Source organism: Mustela nivalis (assembly GCF_964662115.1).
Source record: "Mustela nivalis genome assembly, chromosome: 2".
NCBI lineage: Eukaryota > Metazoa > Chordata > Mammalia > Carnivora > Mustelidae > Mustela > Mustela nivalis.
In genome coordinates this window covers 38,650,856-38,672,156 of record NC_139021.1, presented here as the reverse complement: position 1 = coordinate 38,672,156, position 21,301 = coordinate 38,650,856, and the positions used below count along the sequence as shown (strand labels likewise).

The 21,301-nt window shown below is 41.0% G+C and overlaps 1 protein-coding gene across 4 annotated transcripts in view; it reads left to right on the top strand.

Annotated features, from left to right (window-relative positions):
* The window catches only part of CPQ (carboxypeptidase Q), a 460,217-nt gene that overhangs the window by 206,999 nt on the left and 231,917 nt on the right, over positions 1–21,301 (top strand). The window lies entirely within an intron of this gene.

Here is a 21,301-nt window from a genome sequence, read left to right as displayed (position 1 = left end):
CCTGTTTTTTTTTTCCTTAGCAAAGTTTGAAAATCAAATAGTACTAGAGGTAAATTCAGACTTTGCTAACTGAAAGTTAAATAAGTTTAGCAAGTTACTTATTCTCTGAGTCTTAGAGAACTTGTCTGCAAAGAAGGGATGTTCTGTGTAATGTAGCAGGATTATCGCGAGGTCTCAGCGAGCCCCAGTCACATAGCCTAGCACAGTGTTTGGTAGAGTGCACACACTCATTGAATAGAAGTTTACTTCACATGACAGCAAGTGTACAAAAAAACCCAGTTCTGATAAGATGTCTGGTGCAGATTTCCTCTGTTAGTAGTTATTGAAATGCTGAAAAATAGCACTTAAAGATCAAGTTATTCTAGAATTACAGACTTGTATTTTGCTTAAAGGGGTAAATGGGATGAAAGAAAAAGTGAATAGTGGTGGAGAAACAAACCTTCTGTACATGTCTTGACTCAGGACCTCTCCTAGTCATAAGGGCTCTGTTGCAGTGAGGATTTGTATTATGTTCAGGTCCTTTTTTTCCTTCCCAAAATACATCCAGGATGTGGGCATGCATCAGCCTTAGGCTTGTAGCTATAGGAATCATGGAAAAGCAAGATCTCAGTAGGACCCTTGGGAGTCAAATAGCTATAGACAAACTCTAGTTTTCAATGTAGAGAAAAGAAACAAGCCCCTTGCCCTTTAGGAACCTGATAACAGCAGAAGAGCCCAGAGTCTATGTTCCAGTTTCCAAGGAGTCAGACTCCTTAAAGTATAATCCTTACCAGGTATGTTCCCCAGTTAGTATTTCCAGGATAAAGTGTTGCCATTTTTAAGACTGCTAGTCCAGGGCAGGGGTTTTTAGGATTATCTGTGATCAGTTGTCTGGGTGAGCAGCCTGTTCTGGCCCCTAGGCTGGGTGAGATGGGATGAGAATGAGTTATTGGGAGCCTTAGTCTGAAACAGCCAGGGGTTGTCAAGGTCTGAGCTAAAGCATTAAAGCAGGCGAGTTCTTGGGGCTGTAGTGGCTTGTAGTGAAAGCCATGCTGGCTCACACGGCTTCCTAAGAGCCACAGACATCTCCTGGTTGGGAAGGCTTGGGCCTACTCCTCAGCTCGGGCTGATTGAAAAAAAAAAAAAAATCAGCTTTACAGAAATATAATTACATAAATTTACCAAATTTAAGTGTATAATTCAATGAGCTTTGAAAAATGTATGCAGCAATGTAACCACTACAGCGCTCACAATAGGGAATATTTTCATTATTCCAAACATTGCCTCATGTGCCTTTGCTGTCCATCTCCTCCTCCACTCCTCTGCCCCCTGGTAGCTACTGATCCACTTTCTAGATCTAGAGTTTTTTCTTCTCTAGAATTTCATAAAAGTGGAGCCATAGAATGTGTAATCTTTTGAGTCTAGCTTCTTTCACTCACATATAGTGCTTTTGAGATTAATCCATGTTGTTTATCAATTGTCTATCCCTCTATATTCCTGCTGAGTGATATTTTATCACATGGATATACCACAATTTGTTTATCCATTCAGCAGTTGGATATCTGGTTGGTTTCTAGTTTTTGACTGTTACCAGTAGAACTTCTGTGAATATTTTTGCGCAAGTCTTTCCGTGGACCTACGTCTTTATTTCTTGTTGGGTAAATGCCTAAGAGTGGAGTTGCTAAGTCAGCCTGAATATTTAGCATGCTGATCTCCATCAGACAGCTTCAGTCCCTGTATTCTGTGGGGATAACATCTTCTCTAAGTGGGTGGATTCCAGAGAGTTCCCAAGACTCAGGATTAAACTTTTACCTCTACCATAGCATTGCATAGCATTCCAGAAGTGGGTTATAAGTATGGTGTTGCCAAGATATACAGGGTAGAAAATTAACAGAAGTTCTCCTACGAAGAAGTCACAGTATTACTTCCACAGAAGAAATGATGAGTTCAGTGAAGTCTATGTGACTATTTTGGGGGATGAATCTGTCTCAGAGTCTATGTGAAACCACAGGGGATGTCCAGACTGTGAAGGAAGGCAGCAAGCCTGTGTTCTTCTCTCTAGGCATTAGGTGAGTTAAGGAACCTGAATAAGCATAGTCCATCCCTGATCAATGCTTACCCCTTCCATGAAACTTCCTTGGGTAACCTTGGCCTCATCTCAGCATTATATGCTCTTATGTAATCTCCCGCCAGAGCTTGCTAAGGCCCCGAGCAGGCAGTCTGTTTACTTTTTTTCTGGCTTTTTATTAATGCTTATCCCAGGACTGGGCATGTAGGAGCTTTCAACACATATTTTGTTGTAGTAAAATGAAGAGAGGAAGTAAAGGAGAAAGTAGCTGGAGAATTTTCTTAATATCAATTCCTTTTAAATCTAGAAGTTCTCCTGCCCATGTGGAATACCGATTGTCCATTGACATATTGGACATGACCCCTAAATGCAGCTATTGTCCAAAGTTGAACACCTCAACTCCTTCGACCCTGATCACTTGCTTTAGTTTCTGTCTCTGTGAAAGGAGCTGTGTTTACCTGCCAGCACGGTGAGTTAGTTTTCATTTTCTCCTCTTTACCACTGACCTGTGGCTGGTACCCATCCTATTAAGTGTCCTAATTCAGGCCCTTGCTATTCCCCCCTGATTTTACTTCTAATCTCTCCCCCATTTTTGCCATAAAGCTCAGAGCTGTTTTAAAACGTTGATCTCCTCAGTTTGTTTTGTGAGATTAAGAGTCACAAACTGAGGGTTGCTGGGGGGACGGGGGTTAGGAGAAGGGGGGTGGGGTTATGGACATTGGGGAGGGTATGTGCTTTGGTGAGTGCTGTGAAGTGTGTAAACCTGGTGATTCACAGACCTGTACCCCTGGCGATAAAAATACATTATATGTTAATAAAAAATTAAAAAAAAAAAAAGAGTTGCTACTTTAAAACGTTGATCTCCGCCTGGTGTTTCCTGCTCTCAGACCCCGCCTCCTGTTCCCTATAAAATAAAGGTTATGATACAGATAAATACTGGGGTGAGTAATCAGAGGTGAGCAGAAGACAGAGGAAAAGAGACATGTAGGGAGGGAGGCAGGTATAGGTAAGAGGAGATTACCTAGCAGAAAAGGAGTGCTCAGAAGCGAGCAGAAAAGGAGAGTGCAGGCAGGAAAGGACTCTCTGCTGGAGATTCAGATGCCTACTAAGAACCATTCTCTCTTTGGCTGGTGAGGGAGACTAGCTCTCCTCAACTCTGGCAAACATTCTGAAAATCGCTCAGCTTTGCTTTTAATTGTTAAGCTCTGTGCCGAATTTAGAAGTTAAACTTTATCATAGGTGTGTGTACAGGAAAAAGTATAGTATATATAAGGTGCAATGTTATCCATAGTTTCAGGCATCTACCGGATGAGTCAGAGGACTCTTGGAATGTGTCCCCTGTGGATAAGGAGGGGACTACTGTAATGGCCACAGTGACATAAACATTGAGTTGTTTTGGGTGGCTAATTTATCTCTGACACATCCTTTCTACCTTGCTCTCCCTATCGTACTGAAGAAGATAATGCTGAGCAAGTTACTTGCAATGGAAATTAGCTCTAAAAAGAAAGAGGGTTTATTGCACTTTCTTATCATTCTGCTTGCAGATCGAACATGCTGGGTGACCAGAGGGTAGGCTCACATTCACACAGTGGCTGACAGCCGTCCTTTAGGACTAGCACCCAGCACAACCCCTTCTGTCTCATTATTCACACAGAGCACTTTAAGGAGAGAAAAGCATTTAGCGCATAGAGAATCCCTCTGATTTGGCCCAAGAACCATGGACAAGGTGTAGTGATTTTCAGCTCTAGAAAAGTTTATACGTGATTGATGAGGCATTGACACATTTTGAAACCCTGTTGCATAATTCAGTCATAAGCTTTAAGTTCTGGATTAGCAATAGGCTTTTAAAAATGCCAATAATACAAATACTTTATTGAGTTTCAATATGTGAAAATGGCTGAGGAGTGGTATTTTGTACATTAATTCTACTCTCTTCCCAAAGAACCCACAGTGACATGTTTTGGGTCCTCCAAGCCCAGAATCATGCCAGTGTCAGGGGGACCCTGTCCTGACAGTAGCCCAAATAACCCTTTCCTGGGATGCTGCCAGGGTCCCTCACTCCAACAAACAGGCAAAAACACAAGGAGGGTTGTGCTCAAACTGACCTGACAAAAGGGCCGATGACCTGAAACTAGGGAGTTAGTGCCCCTGTAGGACAGACTCTCTCCTGAGAACAGACTCTCCAATGTTGACTTTTGGGGCTGGCCCATTTCTTCTGCCCCTCAGTGATTTACTAGGCCATTCTATATTCCAGAAGTCTTCTGAGGGAATTGTGTGAAAAAGAAAAGTGTTACACATTTTTTTTGGTTGATAATATCCAAGCCCATTTTGATAAAGCCTTGATGAGTGAAATTTTTTTATACATACATTTTTTCTATAACAGTTATTTTCATGGATTTAAAGAACAATTTCAGTTTCTTATAAGGTATTATTTCAGATATAATGCAGTACTGTGCAGGCCAGTGGGAAACATTGACATGAAAGTTCGAGTTTTTTAACTGGAGAGCTCACTTTTTCTTTGTGTGTATGGGTGGGGGGTGGGGGTAGGGTTTCTTTAATTTCTACACTATTAACATTTTGGGCCAAATAATTCTTGGTTGTTGGGGTCTGTTCTGTGCACTGTAGAATATTTAGCAGCACCCTTGGCCTCTCCCCCACACCCTATAACCATGATTATCAAAAAAACACAAAAACTCCCGACATTGCCCAATGGCTGGGACAGAAGTCACCCCAGATTGAGAATGTCAGGTGTGGAATAATAGAAGGAACACAGCGTGGGTGTTGGCCATGCCTTGGTTCTGATTTTATTTCTGCCACAAATAAGCTGAATGACCTTGGCCCACTCAATCCTTCAACTATAGAATGAGGGACTTTGGGAAAACTCAAAGATCATTTTCAGCCTTGAAATTCTATTATTTAAAAAAAAAAATACTTGGGGATTATCATCAGACTGCTGGTACACCTACTGTATGCTTAGATAGTAACAAGATACAGTGGGAGCCCTTTGATTATTTGACAGAGTAGCAGTGTCTGTAAATGTTTTGTTTGCTTGTTTTTTAACATTCTGTGTTCAGATACAATTAGGAGCTCTTCTGTTGCAAAAGCAAAATAAACTCCTTTTTTTGGTGGCATTTCTTAGGCTTTATTGTGCTAGTATACTCTGGGAATTTTTAAAAAGTTTAAATATTTGCAATATTCCCCAAACTTTTGGAGAAACAATAGGATAGAGGCATAAGATACTCTGGATAGCTTATGTTTTGGTGGTTTTTTTTTTTTTAAAGATTCATTTTTTAAAACCATTCATTAATACAAAACATTTACTGAGTACATGTCAGGTGTGAGTTACAGCAATAGGGTTAGTTCAAGTAGACAGCAGAGCACTGTAGTTAGAAACATAGTGAGTAGAATTCAGACCCTACCTCTTCCACTTTCTTGGTAGGTCATTTTGCCTCTCTGACCCTCACTATATATTGACCTTTACTGGATAGGGGAGAGCTTATGCAAAGGCAAGGAGTTGAGAAATAGGAGGGGCACATCAGAGGAACAGAGTGCAGCCTTGGCATGCCATGTGCAAGGCTGGAGCTTTGTCCTGTTGGCAGTAGGAAGTCTCTGAAGGGTTTTGGCAGGAGTTTTGCCTTTTATTTTATTTTATTTATTTTTTGAGCTTTGCATTTTAGTACACTTTGGCCACTGTATACATTTAGAGGAGGCAAATACTGAAATTCAGTTAGAAGATAGGAGGACATGAACTGGGACAGTTAACATGATGTTGGGAAAGAGGATGATTCAGGAATTATTTAGGAAATAAACCTGGTAGAAGTTGTTAAAGTTTGAATACAGAGGAGAAAAAGAAGGAAAAGTACAGTTTGGGTGGAATTCATTCATTAATTCTAAAAAGAATTTATTGAGCTCTTACTATATGCTGGCTGTATCACATTACCCTCATAGCACTTGGGGCAGAAAAGACAAGCAAGTAACCAGATCACGGCTATGGCAGGTGGTAAGTGTCATAATATGGCAGCTACATGGTATAATAGGGACTCATTTCAGGGGCAAACATCCTGGTCAGGGAAGCCAAGGGAGCCCTTCTGGAGAGATCCTGTTGATTCCTCAACGCTTGTAGTTAACCACGAGGAGTTAACCAAGCTAAGGGGGGGTGGGTTTGGGATGGGGAATGTTCCAAGTGGAGAGAGTTGTATGTATGAAAGCCCAAAGAATAGTGTTATTCTTTTCTTTAAAGGAATGCGATGTGACCTGTCATTTCTAAATCCGTCTGATAATGAACCCTGTATTCTTGGAGTTACACTGTAAAATAACCTACAGAAAAATGCATGGCTTCTTCCATGTATATATGTTTTTAAAAATAAATTATTGAAAAGCTCAGGAATTCTTTTGGAAACAGCTTTAATGTGATGCTGTCAAGACCCTCTTGAAGGAATAAACAAAACCTGTTTGACCTGGTGAACAGAATCATGCCATCCACAACTGACTGGTTAGAAGCATTAGAGCAAATGCAGTTTTGCCTTGCATCTGAATATGTAGTCTGATGATTTGTAAAACCTCCTTAATGGGTACAGAAAGTTATTTTGCCTGGGTGGGACCCTTTTTACTAACTTAAGCAGCTGTTTAAACTTTCATAAGCAAAGTAATTATTAAATCTTTCATGAACATATTGGTTGGAACATTTGTTCACATCTTAACCTTGAGTTGGAAAGTTTTTGGGGGTGGGGTTAAAGAGTTTGAAGCTGGCAGATTTCATTCTTTTTTTTTTTTTTTTCTTTCTTATTATAAACATTTTATGGCTTAGAACCAGCCAACCTAAATCATGGAAGGAAAAATACATGTGTGGCAAGCATGAGGCATTTCATTGTTTATTTTTAAAATTTCTGAAATGTGCTCATAGCTGTGCATGCCTCTGGGCTCATAAAGACAGCAAATGGAAATAGCTCCAGCCAGACAGGCTGTTTTAGATAGATAGCCACCCAGGTAGACAAGGCCGTCCTTGGACAGTGCTCGTTCCTGGAGTCAGTAAGTCATCCTAGTGGCCAAAATGGGACTTGCAAAGAAGAGGATGCCATCTTTCACAGCTTTTTTTTTTTTTTTTTTTTTAAAGATTTTATTTATTTATTTGACAGAGAGAGAAATCACAAGTAGGCGGAGAGTCAGGCAGAGAGAGAGAGAGAAGCAGGCTCCTGCTGAGCAAAGAGCCCGATGCGGGGCTCGATCCCAGGACACCGAGATCATGACCCGAGCCGAAGGCAGCGGCTTAATCCACTGAGCCACCCAGGCGCCCTCTTTCACAGCTTTGACCACCTTTCTTTTATTAATGATGGAGTCCTTTTAATAACAATCATAAGATGAATAATAATCCACATTTATGGAGTGTTTATCGTGTCATGATCAGTTTTCTAGATGCTTCTTGTGAGTTTTCTCCTTTAATTTTCACTGTGACCTTGTCAAGTAAGCCCTGCTGTTATACCCACATTACAGAGGAAGAAGCCAAGGCTTAGATCACAAAGTTCACAAAGCTTTGTGGTAGAGCAAGGAGTAAACATAAGTTTATTCTGTCCTGGAACCCGTACTCTGACAATTTATTATCCTGGACCTCTTAGTCTTTTTCTATTCTAGTTTGTGAGATACTGCTATCTAAAGAGCTTCCTGTTTTAACCTAAATGAAAGGAACACCAGCACAACTGCTAACACTATCAACAGCAGTGAGAAGTGCTTGTTGAATACCTATTCTGTGTAGAACTCTGTGTTACAAGCTCAGGAAATAGTCCGAGGCAAAGAGAAGAGAGCGTGAAGGGCCCCTTGCGTGGTGGTGAAGTGGAGCAGGCAGTGAATTCCACAGCTTGGATTCTGCGGTACTGACACAGGACCTGGGGCGCTGCAGCCTGGCTGGCCCAGTGCAGACCTACCCTGCAGTACTTTACAGTTGGTGGTGTCCTCTCCCCTGTATTATCTCATTTAATCCTTGACAACCGAGATGATGATTACAGTTTCACTTTAAAGAGGAAGAAGCAAGGATTCAAGTAAATTACCCAAGTCAGATCCACATCTAATAAGTGTTAAGGTTCAAAGTCTTTCCTCTGTAACTTGCTGTAGTCACTGCATAGAGCCCTGTGACTTAGAACATAGAACAAATGCGTTAAGGATTCTCTAAAACACAACCTGAAAAATGAAATTTTTTGGATAAATAATTACCATTTAATGCAGTAAAAGCAGTCTCAGTGGTTTTAAAATTGACCACAAATTGTTTGATCTCCTTTTAAAAGATAGAACCAGATTACCTTCCCCCATATGTAGGCTGTATTTAATGATTTGCTTCTACTGAACAGAATGTGGCAGAAATGATGGTGGGTGATGTCTGGGATTAGAACATCAAAAGCATGTGGCTTCTTCCTTGCTCTTTCTCATGGATCACTCATTCTGGGAGAAGCCAGCTGCCATGTTGTGAGGATACTGAAGAGGCCCTGTGGAGAGGTACATGTGGTAAGAAATGGGGGGTCTTCTCTTATCCACTAGTACAAATCAGCCAGTAAGTAGATCCAACAGCTCCAGTCGAGCCTTCAGATGACTACAGCCCTGGCCAGCATCTTGACCACACCTCATAAGAGACCTTGAGCCAGAACCACCCAGTTTCTCTGCTCCGAAATTCTTAACCCACAAAAACTATGTGAGGTAATAAATATTTACTATTTTAAGCCACTAGGTTTTGGGATGAAATAATACGGTAATCAAAGAGCACAAGATACACAGAAAGGAATACTATGTCTGAACTGTCAGGAAAGCTGGCTACTGAAAGGTGAGAGAGATGAGCAGGAATTTAATGGATGGACAAGGACTTTATTGGGAGGTGTTCTGGGCAAAGAGAAAAGTGTATGCAAAAAATATGCCACAGAAAGGCATATTTTAGGATCTTCAAAGGAAGGACAAGACAGACTCAGAACATAAAAATCATAGCATTTAGGGTAGAGGCTTCTCACTAAGTACTTACTATATTATATGACATTGTAGCAACTAACGTTCCTAAGAGTGATGAGTCTTAGGAATTAAGATGCATGAGGTGATTTAGGAAGACAGGAAAGCAATCAAAACATTGAAATATTTACTTCAAAATTAAAACAAAAAATGTAGTTTAAATCCTTCGTGAAAGGGGAGTCCAGGTTATCCAAAATAGCTACCTCCCTATGTTGTTACTGCACAGAACTGTCTGGGTCTGTGTTTTGAAAACTTTAAGCTTAAAAGTAGGGCCAAGAAACAGCTAATGAAGAACACCTGGATTTTACCCAGGACTTTCACTCTACCAGTTCTGCTACAACAATCAGGTAGAAATTAACGTTTTATAACCAATTATGTGTTTTGCTTGGCATCCTGCTAACCAACTGAATTTTAAAAAAGGGAATTGCCCAAATTGACTTGTTATCCTATGCCATATCTCATTCATGGACTATTTATTGAGTGCTACCCATGTGTTACCTACTGTGACAGGCCCATAAACCGAACCTTTATATTAAGGTTGCTGAAATCTCTTTGCGTCCCAGTTCCAACTCCACTGTTTTCTAGAGTTAGTAGCAGCTCCTGGTAGAAAGACTGTGTTTATTGTTTAAGTTAGATTTTCATATAAAATTATTATCTCCTTATTTAAAAAACAGAGAAAAATAAAAAGAATTTTTACTCAGAAATAAATTAACTCAGACAATTGCTGTTAATATCTTACTGCATTTCCTTTCCTATGTTTTCTTCTATGAATTCTTTTTATATAGCTATATTTTATAGTGTCAGATCTGATTTTTATTTAACGTCGGGCAAAATATCCCTTGGGATAGAAATTTTAGTATCTGAAAGTCATTCTGACAAATAGGTATTCTGTAATTTACTTAAACTGTTATTAGAAGTTTTTATTATACATGAGTTTTTCAGTAAAAATGATGTTACATCTAAATAAATATGTGGCTAGGGAATTTTGAAGTCTTTTGGACTGTTTATCGGTTTTGCTACAACAGAGTAATTTTAAATAATAATCAATGGGAAGCTTAGGAAGAGGTTGACATGGTTTCTTCCCATGCCAAAGAACTTCCCTTGGAACATTCTAAGAACACTGTGTGGCCATGTGCCGAATGTGCCGTCATAGTTATGCTGTTAGTTAAATTAAACATGAACGACTGAATGAAGAACATTATTATTCTGTGCACATTCTTGACTCTTAATTTAAGGTTAAACTAACTTAATTTAATGTCATGTGAATTTTTAGAAGCAATTATGGCTAGTTAATGCATGTTCTTCCTAGGTCATGCTTCATCTCTTTGCAAAATTACAATATTTCATTCCAAATTTATTCTAACCAGAACTTTCTCCCATTTTCCCTCAGTGTTTATATCAGAGGTCCTTTGAGTTTATACTGTAAACCACCACTTGTGTATTTTTATAATAAACCTCTAAGATGTAGGCCTGAATATGAGTGCATAGGACTCGATGCAGATCAGAGAACTGGACCTCATTTCTTCTTTATCCATCAGGGGCTGTTGTGTGGATGAGAGATACCATCTTAACATCTCTGTTCCAGTCTTTCTCCTCTCCTATCTGGTGTACCACCACCCAACCAATATTCCTCAAGGATATCTCAGTGCAGAAGTATGCCTCTGTCAAGTTTTATTTAAAAGAGGCAGTGGCTCCCCACTTACTGTCAAAAAAAAAAAAGCCTTGCATCTACAAAGTGTTATACTGGTCGTGGCTTTCCCCACAGAAGATCTATGTCCTCCAAGCCTGGAAGATTCACTGTTCTATATGTTTTGTGTCATGTCTCAGTTTCTTTGCCTTCTTCATACTGATTCACTTTTCTGTATCTACCTGCTGAAGTCTGGCCTTCTCTTTCTTTATTCATTTATTCACTTTAATTGAATGATTCAATAACATTCATTCATTTAATAGAAATTTACTGAGCTGTAGGAATGGTTGGGTGGCTCAGTGGGTTAAAGCCTCTGCTTTCGGCTCAGGTCCTGATACCAGGGTCCTGGGATCAAGCCCCACGTCAGGCTCTCTGCCCAGCAGGGAGCCTGCTTCTCTTCCTCTCTCTCTGCCTGCCTCTCTGCCTACATGTGATCTCTGTCTGCCAAATAAGTAAATAAAATCTGTAAAAAAAAAAAAAAATTTAAACTGAGCTGTAGTTGCATGTCAAATGCTGTTCGAGGGCAAGTTCAAATGCTACCTCCCCTAAGAAACCTTTCTTAATCACATCAGCCATATGCAAGTCTTCTCTCTCTACAATTTCCAGGGTCTTGCTTATACTAATGTCTTGTTACTAATCTGTATTTCATTGCTGTGTATATAGTAGGCACTCAAAAATTTTTTTTTGCATTAAAGAAAAATGAATAGCAAAAATAATGAATACTGTTATGCTGAAAATAAAAAATAAATTAAAAACAAAAGAGTCCCACAAAAAAAATGAATAGGTGAGTGAATTAATTATTTAAAGAAATTCTTTGCCTTCTCTACCAGTGGAAGCTAATGACTAAAATAAAATGATGAAACTGGTCTAGAATCTAATATTATTGTGGGTTTCCAGTCTGTGAAACACCCTCTGTGTGGTTTCCAACAGAGAAGGGAGTGAATGCTTTTTTTCTCAGCATTCTACCACATTCTATACTATTTAGATATTAAAGGCAGTATTATACTTTGTCATTGCTTTTTATTATAAGGCAGTGTTTTAAGGACATTACTGAAAAGGAAGATTCCACTTCCAGAGTGCTAGTAGCCTCTTTTAGCATTCAAAAAGCATGTATATTAACCAGAATAGTAAGAAAAGCAGCAGATCAAGTAATTTTGAAAAACCATTTATTTTGAGCACTAAAAACTAGGAGCCTTGATTAGTTCTCAATAGAAGTGAGCCATCAAAACTATAGTCATAACTATGAGCTTGTGTTTACCACCTCTCAGGGATGTTACTGCCCAGTTTGTCATTTAATTCTCCCAAACAACTCTATGTGAATCGGATACTTTTGTTTTCCACATTATACAGATGAGGAACTGAAAATCTAGAGTTAGGCAAATTGGTCATGCCCAGTGGACAATGAGGGTGGTTGGTGGGCAGAGTAAGCCCATGAGCTCAAGATCGGCACTTATTCAACCTCTGTGCTCTTCTTTTTCCACTCATGAGGTTGGAAATGTGTGGGCTGTGACAGTGACTATACATTGAAGATCTTCTCAGTTACCTTGAATGACTTCTATTTACTTAATTGTTCTGTACTAGCTCTATGGATGGTGAATAAGACTGTTTTTTTGCTTTGTTTTGTTTTGTTTTGAAAAACCATTGGAAACCATTGGACCCCCAGCAAGGGGAAACCTCAAAAAAGCCACCATTTTGAGGCTGTGCACCATTCTGAAGCAGAGCAGGTTTGACTCTCCTTCTGAAGATGATTGATCATTCTTTAAAACCTGAAGTTATTTTTAATTCTTTTTTTTTTTTTTAATATATTTAGGGCTGAGAAGCAAGGGAAAGGTAAGGGGCCTCTAATGAAGGTATCAAAACTTGAGAAAGGTGTTTTTGTCTGCCCAGGAGTCCTTCCTTTGAGAATGGCCCCTCTCCCATCATTTGTACTTGTGGTGGACTGCCAGCTCCCACTACTAAGAACTGGAATCTTGAGCAGGAACACACAGGGACAGAGCAAGTTGGGGATGACTCATTCATGTTGTTGCTCTGTACAGTTCAGGATCCTGAGCCTTAGTTTTACCTTCTGAAAAATGGGGTTTGTATGCCTCACAAAGTTGAGGGTTCAGTGAGATGTTGTCCATGAAAGCTTTGGCACAGAATAGTTATCTAATAAATATTTACTATGCTTCGAGATTCTGGAGACAGTTCTTTTTTCCCTGAAAGAAGGAAAGGAAAAAGTAGACTCTTTCTACTGGAGACGCATGAGGTGCAGAATTATTGATGGTACTTGAGAAGAACTCGCAACCATTCAAATGATGAATTAGGAAAAGATAATCAGGGTGATTGTGAACTGTGGAATGATGCACTGCTACTTTAGCGTGACACTGTTGTTAAAACTCACAATACTTCATTCTTAAAAAAAGATCAGTGGTATGTAGGAAATTCAAGCCGGGGGTGAGGGTTTGGAGGGGGTGTGGAGGGAAGAAGAAGAATGTTAGTCTATAAAAGGATAGCCATCCAGTCATCCAGTGGCCAAATCCCTTTTTTAATGAATAGAATTATGGCATTGCTCCAGCATATTAATAAATGTTCCCCTGTGGGTGGTGAGAACTTCAAACGTGAAACAGTGCATATTGGATTTGATAATAAGAATATAGAGAATAATAAATGAGTTGTCCAAGAGGCATCTGTGTTAAGGAAACTTAGGATCAGGACTTTGTGTATTCTAGTCAATGAAAAGTTGTGGGCAGAATTAGGGTGCTGTGATGGAAAAAGAAAGGATCCTGCTGGCTGGTGGAACATTGATGTGAAGTTATGGGGGAGTTTCGATTGAGCATGTATCTTTGATCTTCAATATGCTGTCTAGAGAGTGTATTAGAAGCTGTAGGTGCAGCTACATACCTACTAAAAATTGACTTTTTGTTATTTCTTGTTTGATTGACCACCAATTTAGCAGCAGTTGTATAAAAAGTAGGTTGGAATTTGGAATGCATTTCTACATGGACATGAGACTGAAAATCCCTGTTTATCTTACAGCATTAGGTATACTAGAATAAGGTCTGAGAATAAGAGAAAGTTGGTGTGAGGGGCATAGGGTGATGGAGGAAAAAACTAGACACTTTGGGCCAACATTTGGCAAACAAAACAAAACAAAAACTTAATAATAGATAATGCTGTCTTTGATTATGGCCCCTCTTTTTTGTCTTTTCCAATTCCTGATACTTTTTCCTCCTAATAGAACCCTCTTGTTTCAAAACAACCTGATGAGGTTGGTATTATCCCAACTATATAAATGAGAAAGTTGATGCTCAGAGAGACTTATGTAACTTGTTCATGTCCATATAGTAAGTAAACAGGAAAAGTCAATTTCATAATCAAGTATGCCTGGCTCTAAAATTCATGAATTCTGACATTTTTGTCTTGTGATGTCTGAGTTAATAGTGCCACCATTAACAAAGTAAAGGAATATACAAAGAATATGGGTTGGAATGGATTATAGGCAAAGGAAAGTTGAATTGAGTTTTAGGTATGTTGATTTGAGCTGCCGTGGAATAGCTGTGTCCTGTTATCAGGTCACAAGAGAAATTCTGGTTTGTTGCCCGGAGGTGGGGCATGGGTACTGCTGGAGTGTTTCATTTGCTGCTGAATAGTGGAGAGGATATAGGTGGCTACATAGACAGATAACTAGATAGGTAGGTAAGAAAGTAGGTATGTATATATGTATATAGACAGAAAAGTTTGTTGGTGAGGTGGGTGTTTAGAAGTTGGGACATTTCTGTAGTCACTAGTCTGTATTCCTATTGCTTAGCAACTCTATTTTCTCATGAAACTATGGCAAATAGAACTTTCATATTTTTTGTGTGTGCCTAAGGACTGATAGTGCTGCCTATGAATGATGCATAAGTGACAATTTTGTGTTACAAGCATTACTCTGACTCTGGAATCATTGAATCTCAAGGTTGGAAGGGAACTTAATATTCTCTCTTGGATTTGCTCTGTATTCAGACTTTGCCTTATACCTGCATGAAGTCCTTACTGACGCATCCCAGTCCTTTAGGTAGCACTCCTTCTATGAAAGATCTTACTTTTGAGGTGAAATCTTTCTACCTGTAAGTAGATATACCACAGTTGTTCCTAGATTCAACCATAATAAACAAATGAGCTCCACATGAGAGCTCATTGCATGTAGAACTCATTTGGAAACAGCCTTTATGTATCTCCTAATTTTCTTCTTACTGAGCTGAGTTTCTCCTCCCATCTCTTCAGTGATCCTTTGTGGGGAAGGACTCATTGGCCCAGGTTCTGGAAATGTATTCAGCAGATGGCCTCCATTGTCATCTCCTTCAGGGATTGTTTCATTGGCAGAAAGCTGCTCCTACAAGGTCACACTGTGTCCTGGTGTGGTCCACATCCAATGACTGATTCATAGGGGGTATAAAAGCCCAGTTATTTCAGTCCAGTATGGGACAACTGACAGACCATTTTTGTTCAGAGCTGCCAGTGGGGTCAGCCGAGGCCATTGTTGAGCTGCATCACAACCCAACTTCTCCTTCTGTTCTTTCTCGTATTCTTCCCCTCCCTTTCTTAGGTGTTTATCCCAAGGGCATGCCAACCTCTGGTGCAGTCTGATTCCTGAGAATCCAATCTGTAATGTGTAGCTGCAGGTCTTCTCATGAGCCCTTCACAAGAAGGGATCATTTCCTATACGATCATAATACATTTGGCTTTAAAGAATATTTTAAGTTAATTTTCATTATTTTGAATCCAGTGTGGAAAGTTGATATAGTAGAGAAAATTTTCAGTAGCAGTTTCTTAGTTTAGGTTCCCCTTCAGAAGCATAGCCTGAGATAGGAATTGCATATGAGTAGTTTATTTTTGAGAAATTATCCCAAAGGACAGAAGTGGAAGACTAGAAATAGCAGAGGAGGGAAAGCCAATCCAAGGGTTCATTATGGAGCTACTTACCACTATAAGCAGCTGGGATGTGTTCCCACTGTGACCCTCTGAGAAGCCAGGTAGAGGGGTCTGCCAGATAATGGAAGAGGAGAGAATTTAGCCGTCATTTCCTGACTCCCGTTGGTCAAGCCTAGCCTTATGAGATTTTAACTCCTTTGCATCTTCAGGTTTGTGCATGCCTCAGAACAGCTGACTGAGTACCTGTCACTTTCCCAGGAAGCAGGCACAGAAAGCCCAGGGCAGAAAGTGAGACATGCCAGGTACAGCTGAGGCAAAATGCTATCATGTTACACCTGTTCACAACTGGTTGCTGCAGCAATTGTGGGCCTAAAAAGTTGGACTGAGAAGGCACAAGCCAGGGCAAGAAAGGACCAATACAGGGTAACAGCTACAAGTAATAACATTGTGTTTCTGGAACTTTCTTTGTATATGGGTTTTATGAAGACAAAATTCACTGGACTGTATTTTCTCCTAACAAGTCCATAGAACTATTGCTAGGCTTCTCTTCTTTGATCATAAGAGGTAGAAAGACTTTCGGATGCATTGGAAGTAGTGAAATCGTACACTCACTCATGAATAAAATACTTCTTTTGGCTAGCTAGACTTATCAATGGTAAAATACCACAAAGAGAAATTACAGAAACCACTATAAAAGGTCTTCACATTCCTTGTGCTTTTCTACCAATAGCAGACATTTATTGCCAAGTATTTTGACAATGCTTTGTCTAGGAGTCCCTTTAAACATGTTTGATTTAGTTACTCTGTGTCCACGGCATTTCAAATGTCACGGAGATTTGAGTCTGGTGGTGTTAAGCCGTGCAGCAGTCTATTGTTAAATTGGGATAAGAAGTAAAGGAATTGAAAAGTAACTTGTAATCGAGATGAAAGATCATCTTTCATTGACCGGAGTCAGGTGCTGATTTAGTGTCATATCCTGTATAGGGACTACTGTCCCTTAGGCATGGATTAGCCACTAGTGACTCAGCTCTGAAGTGGTGAGTCCCAGTGATCTCCATCCTTTCATAGCCAGTTTTTCATTGGCAGCTTCCTAATGGGCCAGTCTTTGGGGGTGCCAAGTGGCAGAGCTACAGGCTTTCTTGAAGAGATTTGAGGGATGTAGTCAGACAGCCAGTTACCATTTTTATTTACTTTGGGAGAGCTTTGGGACCTGAGACCCGCATGAGACAGCCCTGGTAGTATTTGCACTGTCTAACAAGACATGTCAAAAATTTCATAGTTGTCATCCCAGGAATGGCAGAAGCCGAAATGAGCAGACCAGGATGGAGAGGCTGGTGAGAAAGGAAGGGGCTTGTGAGAGCCACACAAGACCAGCTATCCAAGCTACAGGAGGAAGGTCCGTTAAGGCAAAGAAGGATAGAAAGGGTTGAGTTCTTGAAATTTGTCTCAGGGGCAGGCAGCTGGTTAGGAGGCTGAGTGGGAAGAAAGAGGTGGGGCCCAAAGCCAGAGAGCCTAGGAAGTCAGATGTCAGCTTGTGGCCCAGATTCCTAGTAATAGCAAATATTTATTTTGTGTCACTAGTTATTATGTGTCAGGCGCTGTTCTAGTCATTTTGTGTGCATAAGTAATCTCAGTCTCACACTAAGTTTTTGGGGTAGGTGCTATTATTATCAAACCTCTTTAATGCATGAACTAACTGAGGCACAAAGGGGTCAGATAACTTGTCCAATTGTCCCATGGCTCTTACATGGTTGAGCCTGGCTTCAGACTGGGCAGTCTTTTCCCAAAGTTCATGTTGTTCTGACTGTTGCTTAGTGCTTCCATTCCTGCTTTTGAGGAAGAAGCTTCTTACGTATTATGCTTCGAGATGGAAGCCTAGGTTGGTTCCGAATATGTTGGGGGAGGGAAGGAGATGGGAGTATCTGACATACATTTTATAAGCTGCCTCAGATCCATCTTGCTTTCACTGTCCACACAACCTCCTGGTACTCTGCCTGAGGAGAACTGGGCCCTTGCCCTTGCCTGTCACTGCTGCTTGGCCAGCCAGTCCCCTGCTTGGAGTTTCTGGCTCTTCCTGCCATTTCAGGAGTTAGATGACACAGCCAACCACAGGGCCTGGGATGAGGCCCCGTGAGCACTGGAAGAAGCTGGATAGTACATTCTGGAAGTGCCTGGAAGTTAACTCCCCATGGAGTGAAATTTGACAGAGGAAAGCGAGGGACAGGCTGGAAGTGGCTAGATAAGTGCCTTCTTTTTTCTCTGTCCCACAAGTGACTCCAAGGCACATGTTTTCCTTCTGGCACATCCAGAAACATCCTTTGTATAAATGGATTCACCTGCCTTGAGGACCTGTTGTGTCTCTCTGTGGTTTATCTCAGAGTGATAGGCAGCATGGTCAGTCCTAACTTGGCATTGCCCGACCCCCTTCCTAATGTCCCTTTCCTCCTTTCTAACCCTTGCCACTCTGGGTTTAGTCTACCTCCCTTCCTCACCAGAAAATCTCAAAGCCAAGCTGAGAAAGTGGGCCTGGGCTAAAAAGTGAGAACAAATGGAGAAGCAGGCAATGTCTCAGCAATACTTCTTTGTTGAATGACGAAAGGACATCGATTCTTTGAAAAACTCATTTAGAATAAAGTGGAAGTTGATATTATGACTAATGGGGAAGTTGCAGTGCTTAATAAGAAGTTAATTTTCCCACAACATGAGCACTTACAAAGGAGGAGGAGGGAATTTTAGGAGTGAAAAACCTTGTGGGAGTAATCTCTCCCTGGTTAGGCTGATTGGAGATAGTATTTACTTTAGAGCTGTCCGGCCTTCCCCTCCTCCTGTGTTACGTGTAGCGGGGAGAGCCACCATTTTCTAGGAGCTTAGGTATAAGCCCTACACTGCCCTAATGGTCAGTATGCTCTCATTTAGTCCCTTGAGGTAGGAAAAAGATTCAGTGACATGACTGCTGAACAGCTAATGGGTGGCAGTGCCACAGTTCATACCCAGGCCTGCCAAACTTCAAGGCTTATGCTCAGGACTGGTGCCTGCTGCCTTGTGGAAAGTTCTTTATCAAGGGAAGTTATTTGGAACAGGGAAACGCCACATGGAGAGGAAATATGGCAGGAGAGCATCTTAGTCCCTTTGTCCTCATTTAGTCCAAAAGCAGCTTATGGTGCGGCCAGCTGCTGGGGTCCGCAGCATCCGTGCCCACCTGCCCGCTTCTGGGTAGTACATCGTGGGTACTTGGAAGCCAATAATATCTCCCATTGTGAAATAGTAAATGGGCCCTTTGGCTCCTTGACTTGGCTTGGCTTCATGTATTAGAGCAGCGTGGATAAGTCCTCTGCGTCTGCCTGGCAGAGCCCTGCCCCGAGCCCACCACAGCCAGCAGACTTCTTCCTCAGGACCTTTCTTGGTAGGTGTCCTTAGAGGAGCCAAGTTGTCTTTACAATGATTCCTCTGATCTAAAGCTCTCACCTCCCACCTCTCCCTCCTTGGGGCCTTCCCAGGGTTTTGTGTTCAGGCGTAAGTAGGACTTTATTTGCCAGGGAAGAAAGCCATAGTACAGGAGATCCACACAAAGGAGAATACAAATTGCATTTCCCATTTGACTTTGAGGTGTCTCATACCACTTCTCATTACCCTCCTAGTAATGTTTTTGTGGTTGTCTTTGTTTCATTTTCCTTTGATTTTGTTATTTGTTGTTTAAGTGCTGGAGACAAAAGGCCCTTGTTGAAAGTCATGAGTCCTGGGACGTGACTGCAGCTGTGGCTTACCAGTGGAGGGTGACCTTGATCTACCACCTAGTCCCCTGGGGACTCAATTCATTCACCTGCAAAATGGAAGAGGGGGTGAGATTATTTATTCCCAAACTGTGCTGATCCTGAGACTCACCACAGATGCTATTTCAAAACGGCCCCATTTCAGACCTACTCATCACAGTTCAGGTGAAGGGAAGACAAGGGAGCATAGGGAAGGAGGAGAGGGTCCCCAGGTCATTCTGATGTATAGTTCAGGACCCACTTTATGCAGTCCTGCTGGTAGCACTGCTCTGGTAGTGCCATTGGCTCTGTATGGACTTGTGGGCATACAGTATGGTTGGGACCTCTGGGAGTTGTGCAACACAGCCCCACTGTGGGAGCTGAATTCTGCAGAGGGTCATTTCCAAGCATGGCACTCCTCGGTGTTAGGACAGTAGAATGACCTGCCGAGTAGGCATCAGCCCAGAAGCCTGTGGTGAAGGGTGGGAACACAGTAGCTATGACAACAGAGTAGAAACCTGGAAGGAGCTTAAGAACAGCTAGGGAACACTGACTTACAGGAAGCTGGCTATGTTACTGGTGCCTATCTGAGAAGAGGGATAGGTCTATGAAGAAGTCGGGCATCACAGGTGGCTTGGTCCAAATGGTGGGCCTTGAGTCAGAGCTCCCTGGACAGGGTTCAGTTGAAGAGAAGCAGGGCTTTCTCCCAGCTAAGCCAAGCTTATAGTTGCCAACTAATATCTCCAGTTGGCGGGGGGGGGGGGGTTATTTGCTTTTGTTTTCACTTTATGTATTATGATGTTCTCTTTGAAAAAAATAATCCAAATCAAAGAAAAGAAAAAAAATTGTTCATACTTAATGAGGCCTGAGTAGAAATGTCACAGTAGCTGCCAGAAGCTAGGCTGTATTGATAAAAGACTAGAAAAAGAATCAGGGCACTGGGACAGATAACAGGTTAAAATTCTGGGGGAAGGTGGTTGGGATGGAGTCATGATGAGTTTTTTTTTTTTTTTTTTCTTAAGCTAATAAGATGCTGCTGAGCAGGCCTGAATAAAGTATGTTCATTGCCTAGGACAGTACTTTGCTTATTTTGCATTGAAAGCAGTTGAAGCACGTGTCAAAAGTGCAGATTCCTGCCAAGCCCCAGCTACTTCGGAGTCACTGGGTATGAAGGGGTCACCTGGGCTCCTCATTTCACATGAGCATTCAGGATCCACACTTTGAGAATCCTGTCCTAGATGTTGAGAGGAAGGATGGGGAGCTCTGTCCCAGAATTACATTAGCTCCTCTGAGCGTTAGGTTCCCTCCATGTAATATGAATAGTGTTACTTTCCCCTACCAAAACTGCAATCCCCAGAAACAAATTTTCAAAATACAGTGGCTACCCATCACCCGTGTTGTGAGGAGCACTGGGTGTTATACGCAGCTAATGAATTGTTGAACACCACATCAAAAACTAATGATGTACCATATGCTGGCTAACTGAACATAATTAAAAAAAAAAAAGAATTTAATGGTAAAGAAGAGCTAAAAAAAATAAATACACCAAATAGAAGAGATGGTGCTAATTACTTACCATAGAAATCTACAAGAGTTAAAATCCATTTCCTGGGCTTCTGTAAACTCATCTCCCACCCCTACTGCTTAGTACAGGGATATGCATATGGAAGGTGCTATGCATTTGTATAGTATAGTACAGTATATACTGTTGCATTTGCTTAGGAGCCCTTGAAAGGTTTCTAGGATATCAAAATAGAGAACTGCTGTTAGTTATGTCTCTGTGCCTATTAGAAAACAGGATCTTCCAGAATAATGTAGAAGGAGAATTTGCCAAGACAGATGGATGGAGGGAGCCCAGCAGATAAGGAAGACAAATACTGACCAATAAATTATATTCATAATTTATTTTATATTTATAATATGTTTTGTTCCTCTTTGGGA